Raw genomic sequence first — 11,174 nt, 5'->3', positions numbered from 1 at the left:
TAGGATTTAGCTTTTTAGAATGAAATAAAATAAAATAAAATAAAATAATACAAAAAGCCTTGTTTCAGCTTGCCTGTTCACAATCAAATTTTCCCTGAGCATGGGCAGCAGCCTTACAAGCCATTTCTGTTTGATAGCTTGGGTTTTATTCACGTAGATAATGAGTTTGGCAGGAGGTTAATAAGTGTCAACTGAAAGATAATTTAAGAGTTGTAAAGATAAATTTGTTGTGTGCTCTTTTTCTGTGTGTGTGTGTGGCTAATATCTCAGTGCCCATACATATGCCCACATGCACACAGTGCTCAGGCTGGTTTCTAAGTTCATAATCTATATGGTTTTCTTTATTCCTTGAGGTATTGTAAATATCTAAAAGTCCCAATGAAAATCCTGCTGCATGTAAATTCCCATCTGCCCTTTTTTTTTTTCCTTTCCTGCGCAAAACAATTAGATTAACAGAAGAGGGGAAAGAGGAGGAAAAGGAATAGAGATTTAGAAAAGTGTTTTTTCCTCCCCAACATAAAGCTCAAGCTGATAATTTCCTTGTAGACTGGACAGAGATGTGGCCCTTAGGCAGAGTTTTGAGATAGAAAGGGAGTCTTTGGAAAGGTTCATCTGGGTTTAGGCAGCTGTTTTTTCTTCCCCTCTTTTTTTTTCTTTTTTTTTTTTTTTTTAACTTTCAAATAGTTTTTTCCTTAAAAATACTCCAAGTTCTGCCCCACTGTAGCCAAACTAATGCATGCTTCCAGTGCAGATGGTGCTTGGCTGGAGCTTGGTGCAAACCAGGGCTCAGGACACTTGTGCCCAGGGACAACAGGAATCAAAATCCTCTTTGGGGATGTGACCCAGGATCTTTCCTACCCGAATACCCTGCAGAGCAGCACAGAAGTCTAGCATGTCCCTTCTAACCAGGCTCAGGCTACTTGGAAGTGATTTTCCCTGGTAACTGATGCTTTCTCCCTCTCTCAAAGCTCTATTTGAGCTTGAGCCTCCATGTTTTAAACATCAGGATCAGTGCAATACTTAGCAAAAGATATAACACTCCCTGCACCTCAGACAGGTACAAAACACCCAGAACAAAATAACCCATCAGTGCTCAAAGGGACTTCACCTGCCCCAGCCATTGCAGGGGCGAAGGGCCCTTCCCAGCTCAGCGGACATTTTGGCTGCACCCTGCGAGCAGCTAATCAGCCCCGAAATACACCCTGGCCCTTGCCTTCCTCCTCTGCTCTGCTCCATCCCACCCTCTTCCTAATCCCTTTAAAGCAGAATGGTTTAAGAAGGATTCGGTGGTGGATGCTGTGCGGCGGGGGCGAGAGAGAGGACAGCAGGGCTTTGTCACAAGTATCAATATGATACTGTTCCATAAAACAAACCCCCCGAAGTTAAAGATTATTTACATTTTAGATACGGGTAACAACCATAATCTATTTGATTAGGCGAGGCTTGAATTAAGTACCAAATTTATCTCTTTACATTGTCAAACTTAATAGTAGTTTAAAGATAAACCTCATTGAAACTCTGCCTTCCCTGCTGGGCTAATTAACACCCATTTAGGCTCTTAAACCTTTGATGGGTGTTTCTGTTCCAGTGCTTTGGTAATAGGGGAAGCTGCTTTAATAAATCAGAGAAAAATCTCAGCCAAGCAGCATGAACCAAAAGGCTCTCTGACCAGGTGTGATGGGTTTTCAATGCGGTAAAAGAGATAAAAGCACTTTCTTGATTAAATACTGCCACCAGGTTGAACTCCGAGTTTTCAGGTGCTGGTACTGCTACCACTGCTAATGTGCACCGAGGGTTTTATTTCAAGGTTGGTCCTGTAAAATGGGCCAGATCAATGGAGAAACTCAGCCAAAATGTGCTGAACTCAATGGGTGGCTGCCTGTGCAGTTGGTGATTTTGGGTAGATGGACATAGTCCACAGAAGATCGTGAGGACTTCAGACTCTCTTTGATGGCGAGATATTCTGGTAAAGCAGTGCCTAAATTAAGGGAAAGTGGGAATTTAACATGCTGGTACAAGGAAATCCCAAGCAAGCTGTGACTGCTGCAGTCATGTCGGGCACTGGAATGGGATCAACCCCAATTTTGCCCTACCAAAATCAGGACTGGGGTATCCAACTGGGAGTTACAGCCATGAGCTTCTCCCACATCCCTTTGATACTGCTTGTGGCCTGTATTTGGCTTTTTTGAGGAAATGCCCAGTTACTCTTTTGAGTGGCTCAGTCTGGATTCCTTTTGAGACAGGAAAGAAACCTGCTCCCGGCTCATCCACCCACACGTGAGCTTAACCCTGTGCAATTCCTGGTGCCCCAACCCCTCCTCAAGCAGCGTCTGAGAGCACCAGTGGGGACATTTGCCTTGGGCTGCAGCCACAACCGTTGCCAGCTGGAGCCAGAGAAAGAGGGCAGGGAACTGTCTAAACCCCACATACTCCAAAACACTTTGGCAATTCCTGTTGCAACACCAAAGTTGTGGGGGGCTCAAGCCCCCCTCTGCTGCCCCAGGCAGCAGGCAGGGTGCAGGGTGGCTCCTCACTGTTGCCCAGGGAGAGCAGCTCCCGGACCCCCAGCCTGCTTTAAGGAGCGAAGGCTGGGCAAGGAGAGATGGTGTCACATTTAATTAGCTCTCAGCAAAACCAGATTATTCTTAACATTAAACTAATCTTCAAAAAGGGAACCCTTTAAATGAAAAGAGAAAGTGCAAGGCTAGGAAACCATTAATTGATTCCTTATTCATTAACCTTTGCAAACCACTCAAAAGAGCTGAAAAACGACTTCCTTTGGAGCAAGGGCTTATGCAGGGGCTTGAAGGACCCTCTCATAACCTACAATGCACTGAGCAAGAGAAGGGACAGTCCCAAACCACTCCTTATTTTGCTAATCAGAGAGCAATTCCTCACACCGAGTCCCTGCTGTAAACACCACTGATCTTGAACACACTCATCTGAAACCACCCTGGAGCCACGACAGCTTCTCTGATATTTAATCTGTAAACCTCAAACTTCTCACTGAGCCTAGCAGCTCAAGCCTCATGATAGTTATTTTTCCTTTTTCAATCCAGAGCTTCTGGAGTCAAGGGATTTGCATTTAAAAAAGTCCTCCCTAGACAAGATGTGAAAAGCAGTTTGCAAAGGGCTTTTGGGTTTAAAAAAACCCAACCACCCAGAGCCAAATGAGGCTGACAACAGTGTGCAAAAATCCAGATATAAAATCTCCAGTTTAGTCACTAAAATGAATCAAATGGGAAAGGCAGATGAGCTGCCCGGGGAGCATGGGCATCGTGGGCACTCGGGCTGGGAGCACCTTTTTGTGGTCACCCAGAGAGGCAGGAGGAAGACAGAGCAGTTCCCATCCACCCACTGTCCCCAAGCATTGGCATGCGTGGCTGTGGGTGTCTGTCCTGCTCCCCTGCCTGGCCACCTCGCAGCTCCCAGCCCCCCCCCCCCAGCCCCGTGCCCCCAAAGGCAAAGGTCCTGTGTTGGCTTATTTTGCTTTGCGAAAGCTTTTCCCTGGGGAGCTCCGCATGCCTGCCGTGCCCACCTTCCTCGGGAAGGCGGACAAACAACGGCAGTTTCCATAGCCACTGGGGAAGAGAAGAAAGAAAAAGCCTGCCCGGTCAACGGCTGCCAAATCGCCTTTTGTTTGTGCCTAGCAGCACTTGGATTTTCCCTGATCTGAAATGACATTTTTCTCCCTTTCTAGGGTCTTGTTTTCTGGGTATTTGATTCTTGTGCCAGGGCTTGGACAGAAACCAATGGCTAAAAGCTTCCTCCTATAAACTCTGGAATTAACAACCCTCTTTCCCTGACCTCATCAGCACAGTGGGGCAAAAAACTAGAAGCATTTTCTGTCTTCACACAGTTTAGGCAGAAGAGAACCAAGCTCTTCATGGGAATGCCTGATCCAGCCTCTCTCAGAGGGCATAGACCAAACCTGGAGATATGGTACCTGCAAAACTGAGATGAAGTCTGGATGTTCCCATCAGGGGTAACTACGGACTCACCTGATATGCCACAAACCTGATGCTTTGGAGACATATCAGACCAACGAAAGACTGTATCAACTGAATTGCTCCGCTTTGCAGGAGGTTCTGGCTTTGCTGCAGAAGGACTGGAGGAGCCTGTGTCCCCCAGAGCCCCGGATCATGCTCCCCCTTGGGCTGAGCATACTCCTCTCTGTAGCTGGAAGCATTAAAAGATTTGCGCACTCCATGAATGTGGGACATGCAGCGTACACTTGTCAGCATATCTGTATTGCACCGGCCTCTCAGCAAGGGGATGAATTACAACCTTAGCACATGTTCAGCATCTTTCCCAAATATCCCCCCAGCAGAGCTCATGTGCTTGGAAAGTCACAGGTCCTGATCTTAAACAAAACTGCCACAAACCACCTTCTCCTCCTGAGCATCCCCTGCGTAGCACAAGGGCCATTTCCCTGTCACTGCTCAGCATCCTCCCTCTGCTCCCAGGCTCTGTCCTCGCTCCCCTGATTCCTCCTGCTTCGCTCAGCGTTTGAAGCCGGGTGCTCTTTAAAGCAGTCTCTAATGATACTCCATTGATCTCAATTATCCAGAGACAACCCTCAGTTATCCTGAGGCTGATTAAGCAGGTTGCAGATTAATCATAGCCTGCTAAGTGCCCCCTTCATCGTCCTCGCTGGTTCCTCACATCTTGATTTTGTTCTTTGAAGGAAAACACACAAGACACCATGTGCTCCTGTTTCCCATAACGCAAGTCACGACAATGCCTTTGCTGTATCTGGCTTCGTCAACCTGATTATTAACCTGGACATGTAAGACTCAGCTCGTATTTTTGTTGCTATTTCTTATTTCCATCACTGAGAGCTGTGCACCCAGGAAAGCAGGGAAAAAAAAAAAAAAAAAAGGCTCCAAAGAGATTCTTTTCTCCAAATTCAGCAATTTTTTCTCTGTTGAAATGGAAACCCCTCATCAAAGAGCCCTGCGGAACGTTTCACTTATGTTCCAATGTTCGGATCTGGCTTATCCCAAACTTGCATGGTCGGTGGTGCCCCGGAAGAAATCTCAGTACTTGGCTAAGGGACTGAGAATCTTTGAGATGCTCCTGTAGGGAGAAGCTTGGAAGGAACGAGAGCTTTCTGGACACCTGGAAATCACAGAGTGCAAGGATTTCCCCTCCACGCCAGGCAGTCCCCAGCTCAGAGGTAGCTCAGATCAACCCCAGGCTGCGTGTGGGCAGTCCAGGCTGAGGGCACAGCCCTGGCCATGAACCTGCACCCCAGGGGACACACGTGTCCCATCAGTGCAGCTCAGGGACGAGCACAGGGCTGGGTGGCCTCTGCATCTCCATCCCACCACTGTCCTGCTGCCAACCTGCGACGTTCCCAGGGCATGGCTGCACAAGGGGATTGCTCTCCCCTCTTCTCAATTATTTTGGCTTTCTCCCAGAGTTTGCAGCTTTGCAAGATGTTTCTATCACAAGAAAGAATGGGTGGAAGAAGAGGGTTACGCTGTGTCTGGGCACTAGGAATATTAGAGCAAAATACACTGAAAGAAAGAAGAAGAAAAAAAAAAAGACCACACTTTGAAAGCTCGCTGTTTTTCTAAATTTTTTGTTTCTTCTTTAAGCTCTTGGCTCCAGTTTACCCAAAAGGAATATGGGGGAGGGGGAAAAAAGTGAAATAAAAGCAGCGAGAGCCAGGAGCCCCGCACTGCTGCCCTGCTCAGGCTGGCTGGCTGCGAGGCGCAGCCCAGGCGAGGCGGTGCTAATGTCCCTGCGCTTTCCAGATTAAGCACAAGTGCTTTGTGCAGATAAATTGAAAACCCTCAGCCCTGGAATACAGACTCATGTAGCAGCGCTGTCAGGTTAGAGAGGGAGAGACGGAGCAGCTGCCTATGAAAAAAAGAGATAAAAAGCCGAGAGAGAGACTGGTGTGCCTTTATGTCTTGAGCTGTAAGCCAGAGAGGGCTTTCAGACAGGAAAACCCAGAACTTTGAAACATATGTATTTATTTATATATTATACACCCACCCACACAGCTCCACGTATACTAAATACAATTACATAGGCATGCACACAAATATATATATGCACAGACACAAGTGCTAGGAATATCCTACAACCTCAGCTGCTTGTGCCTCCCTACGGCACGTGTCCGAGCGCCAGCCCGAGCAGCGCAGCACCGAGCTCAGACCACATGGACGCGGCAGCCACGGCACGACGGTGGCCACAGCTGCTCCTGCAAACTTGGTGGCAGCAGCAAAAAGCGGAGGAGGAGACGGGGCCCGGGGCAGGCTGAGCGGCAGCGCCGGAGCGAGCCGGATGGCAGCAAGCCATGCGTGGGGGTGAGCACGCTCCAGTACTCCCAGCTGGCCCAGCTGCCTGAAGCAGGGACACCCTGCTCCTCCATTGACTGCCATTTAATTAATTATCCTTTTCAACTAACTCCTTTACCTCCCTCCTTTCACATTTAGCAAGCAACAGTCCCCAAGCCATCTTTAGCATCCCTTGGTAGAGAATGGAGGCGAGGGTGGTGGGGATGGGGACAACAGGACCAGCTTCTGGGGGACGGTCACATCTGCTGGATGGGTTGGGAGGAAGGGAAGGAGGAGGACTTCTGGCTCTGTTTCTGCTTTGGGAGTTGAATCACAACAGGGAAAGGCTAACAGCAGAAGTTAAATTATTTCCCATCTTCCCCAAGCCTGGCTCGCTCTCTCACACACCCCCACAATCTAGCCCATGATCTTTAAGTGAAACTGGCTTTTATCATTACTTGTTCAATCTAGTCAATCAAAATTTCAATTAATGGCAGGGAATTATCCTTCCATTCGGCATAGAGAGAGTTTTTAAAAAAAAAAAAAAAAAAGTGGCTGTCATGTTGCTGATTCAAGCACTGGGCAGCCTCTGCCAGCACCATCCTATCAGCAAAGCAGCGATGCTGGGGGCTTACCAGCCTTCTGTGTACCGCAGTTTAAACCCACCGCTGCTTTTTATACACAGAAACCACCAACCCTGCTGATATTTTTTTTCCCTCCTTCCCTAAATTCCCTGTGTGGGATTTCTGCATAGGGCAGCAGCTCACTCTGTGTTGGTGAGGGAGGGGAGGGTGAGTGCAGGAGGGAAGGATGGAGGGAGAGGGGGGTTAGAAGAAGAATCCATTTGTAATTACTGAAATAAACACAAGTCGGGGAGAAATGCAAATGCCTCATGTTGTGAATTACTTGACAGAAGAAGTGACAGCTTTTTATTAGGGTGATAACAGCAAGGAGTTTTAAAATAGAATAATCGGTGCAACAAAAGCAATTTTCATTCTGAATTTTCATTTTAAATGGATGATCTCGTTTTAATCAAGCGAGTCATCACAAAATGCTTTTAATTACCAAAAGTCAAGAGCTATATTGTAATTTTAATGTCTACTTTCAGGCTGATGATTAGATTTATACAAAATGTGTGTGTGGGGGGGCGGGGGGTTGTTACCCCATTCCTGCTTTCTGTCATTTCCCCCTCAAGTGAGCACAAGATCTGAATTTACCATTCAAAAAACCTAAAAGGCTTTCCAAAAGTGCACTCACCTTGCCAACAAATACAGAATGGGCTTGAAGCACAAGATATTTGTTAAAATCTGGGTTTGTTTATTTTCTTCCCCTATCTCCTTCTGTGTTATTTGAAGCAGCTGAGCTGCTAACACAAAGTTTGACTTTTTGTGCTTTTAAAGGCATTCTGGGATGCTGCCGTAAGCCGAGAGATTGGACCACTTCCCGCAGACTCAGAGAAATATCCACATCCACCATCTACCATCATGCCAGTGAAAAGGCTAATTTCAGGCTCAATTCCAAGCACAAAACCCACCTCTTCAGAAGAAAAATGGCTGAGGCTGCGTGCTTTGTGATTAGAGCTGAGACTACACAGCCAGGTCCTTCCCGGCTCTGTGAGGGACTCCTCAGCCACCTACCTGAGATTCAATAGAGTCATTTATACCAGGCAAAATGGGTGAAAATCAAGAAGGGGAGAAGCTGGCCCTTTTGTTCCCTGGTCCCTTCTTCCTCATGTTTAAATATGGCAGGTTTAAGATTGAAGATGGTTCATTTGAATGAGCACGGCTGCCAAAAATGGAAGTGATCCTGGCCAGCCCCTGGGGGATGCCCTCAAAGTGGCCATGCTCAGCGGGGCTCACTCAGCAAGTGGGTGTCCTTGCTGTTCTTGGGGAGTTCAGCTGAGATCTCCTGGACCCACTGGAGAAATCTTGCACTGTTTAAATAACCTTGACCTGGCCTGCAGCAACTTCCAAGCGGTGGGAACAGCTCCAGAGCTGTGAGCAAGAAGAATGTGCAGCATCGTGGCCAGCACGTCCTACCCAGCTGCAGGCACCCCTGCCCCGGCTAAAGCGGGGAGGAGGAGGGATGAGCCCAAGCTGCAGCTGGGCTGTACCTGGCCATGCTGAATTTTTGCATGTTTTCGCTGAATTCATGCTCTGTAACCTTCCGCCATCAAGTCCTACCCTAAAGTTAGAGGGAAATGGTGTTGGCTGCCATAGGAGGAACCGTTCACTCACTCCAAAATCCCATCGGAGATGATCTTCTCGGTTCAGAAGACAGCTTGAACTTCACAAGCAGCCCAGGGTCTGGAGAACATCCCCAGCTCTGCCATCGACTTCCCACATCTCCCCTTCAAGTCCTTTCAAACTCTGAGTATACTGCACCAGCCCTGAAATAAGGAAAGCTACTCAGAAAACTTTTTCTTTCTTTTTTTTCTTTTTTTTCTTTTAAAAAAAAAAATGTAAGACTTGGAGGCACTGGCTTTGGAAAGTCAGTATAACAAGGCTCCCTCACATCCTCTGGCTTTGTATGTCTTTTCCTCCCATGCTGCACACTTTGCTCCTTTCAAGCTGCTGTTCAGACCCAGTGTGGTGAGAAGGGATGAAAGCCATTTGCAAATAAGTTCTCAGAAGAAAAAACTGCTTTCCCCCCCCCCCCTTTAAAAAGCGATTCCTGTTGCTGTGCATTGTTTGCATGCAGGGATTAAAAACGCTTGAAAGCCCGAACCAGAAACGAGATGTCACATTTCTAAATTCTCCATGAAGGCGTGAATGAAGACACAATACAGAGCCAGTGCTGACATGCACAAAACAGCTCATTATATGGGAGAAAAACCAGCACCTTTCACCTCCAACAAGCTGGAAAAGAGAAAATCTCTGCCAGATAACCTGACCAAAAGCCTCATGGGAGAGGTGTGAGCGTGCTGGAGTGCTGGGAGCTAATTGGGAGAGCCTCCACCATCTCAGAGCAGCAGCAGGCAAGAAAACCATCCTTTTGCAGTTGAATAAATAAAATATGCCAACAAGAGAGTCCTTGCCTGTCCTCCTTAATTCCTGTAGCCCCAAACTGAGCCAAAACCATGCCCTCCGTTGGCATCAGGCTGCACAGCTGAGCAGACCTTGCTTTTAGGAGAGCTGTCAGGCTCATGCCCACACCATCCCTTCAGACATTTGGGACAAGGGCTTTGGTTAGGTTGGTTTGAAGCCGTATCTGCGATAGTCATGCCATGGGGGCTTGGAAGGGACTAACTTCAGGGCTGTTTTAATCAACCCTGTTCGGGATCCACTAGCCTCAATAGGGCACATTGTCGAGTGCTTTCTTGGCCAACAGGTCACTTCTCCAAACCCCTCAAATTAAAACTACTCGTGTTTTTGAACAGGTCCTCTGCCCTATTTGAATGGCTGGTTTATTTTCCCAGGCAGGATTGGCCCAGAAGAAAGCCCCTTCCCCTTGTCCTGCCACCGCCTGCATTTTTTGACTGAGAGCTAATACCATCTTGATGTCTCCATTTATTTTTTTTAAGAATTTAATAAAGATCCTCAAATATTCAAACAATGCAAGCATCAGACACGGAAATTAGCTGAGCCTTCAGAGGCCAGCTTTCTCCCTTCATTAATATCAATAACAACCGTGGAGCTTAACTCAGCCACTTTGGAAAGCGCACGGCACCGAGAGAAAACCAGGCTCGCCATCACGCCTGCCTCCCCTGCTGTGCCTCCTCCTGCAAACTCATACCCAAAATCTGCTGGCTGCAGGAGACTTGTACCTGGGGAAGATGGGGAAAGCTTCCCAGCTCGTGCGATGCAGATAGCTGGGTGAGATGCACGTCAAATGGATCCTTTGCAAATCTTTGAATAATTTCCATTGTGAGAATCAGATTTGCTCATCCTGGCGATGGAGACTGGGGAAGAAGCAGGGTGGGAGGTGGGTCCTGCCACCCATGGCAGCGCACGTATCCCTGCCTGTACCTGTGTCTTAGTGTCTTCCTTACGTAGAGCTGTTCCAGCTCTCTTACTCACTGCTTTCCCCATTTCATGCCTGGAATTTAAAAGATCTGTGTATTTATCCGCTGCTCTGTTCAAATTACTGACTGGGCTGTGCTCTCCACAGTCTCTCTGGGAACAGGCAAGATGCTACATGGCTTTTTGATTGAAGCAATCTCTCTGTTGAGGTGTTTTTTTTCCTTTGCACAGGGAAAAAAAAATGCAGATTTTTTTTTTTTTATATCTTTTTTCCCTTTCTTATTTTTGCCAAAGAGCATCAACTTGAGGTGAAATATTTCCCAGTGCTGACAAAAGCTTTGATATTGTAATGCCAAATCTGTCAAGCCAAAGCTTTTAACTCTGCATTGTTCTTTTTTAAAAATATTGGATTTGTGACGTTTGTTCTCCTTCCTCTTGCCCACGATTGATCTGCCTGTCCTATTTATCTCTTCCCTCTCACCGGGCCGTGGCCTCAAGCCCACTGGAGACTTTGCATCGATTGCTGGGGATTTTGGATGAAGCCAGCCAGTTATTTTCCCTTCCCCTCTTCACCTCCGTTACCTGTTGTTTATCCTCTAACCGGCCTGGGTGAGGTTTTTTCTGAATCCAATTGACCAGAAAATGCACATCCCAGCTTTGTGAACCAGAGTCAAGTTTGGTTAAAAAATAATTTTAATATTTTAAAAGTTCTTTCATGAGTCAAAATTCTTCCTCAACATTTCCAAAACCAAACATTTCCAATGTGCGGACATCAAAAGTTTCATCTAGAAATTAATCATATCTAATTGTGAAGTAGCTTCAAAAGGTGATGGAAATTCTTAAACATGGAGAACAAACAATTTTTTTTTCCTCCAACTCATCACCCCCCCCCCCCCAAAAAAAAAACCTTAGGTCAGTTTTA

This window comes from Haliaeetus albicilla, chromosome 8 (assembly GCF_947461875.1).
Source record: "Haliaeetus albicilla chromosome 8, bHalAlb1.1, whole genome shotgun sequence".
Lineage (NCBI taxonomy): Eukaryota > Metazoa > Chordata > Aves > Accipitriformes > Accipitridae > Haliaeetus > Haliaeetus albicilla.
The sequence above is the reverse complement of the archived record's forward strand: the minus strand, read 5'-3'. Positions refer to the sequence as shown.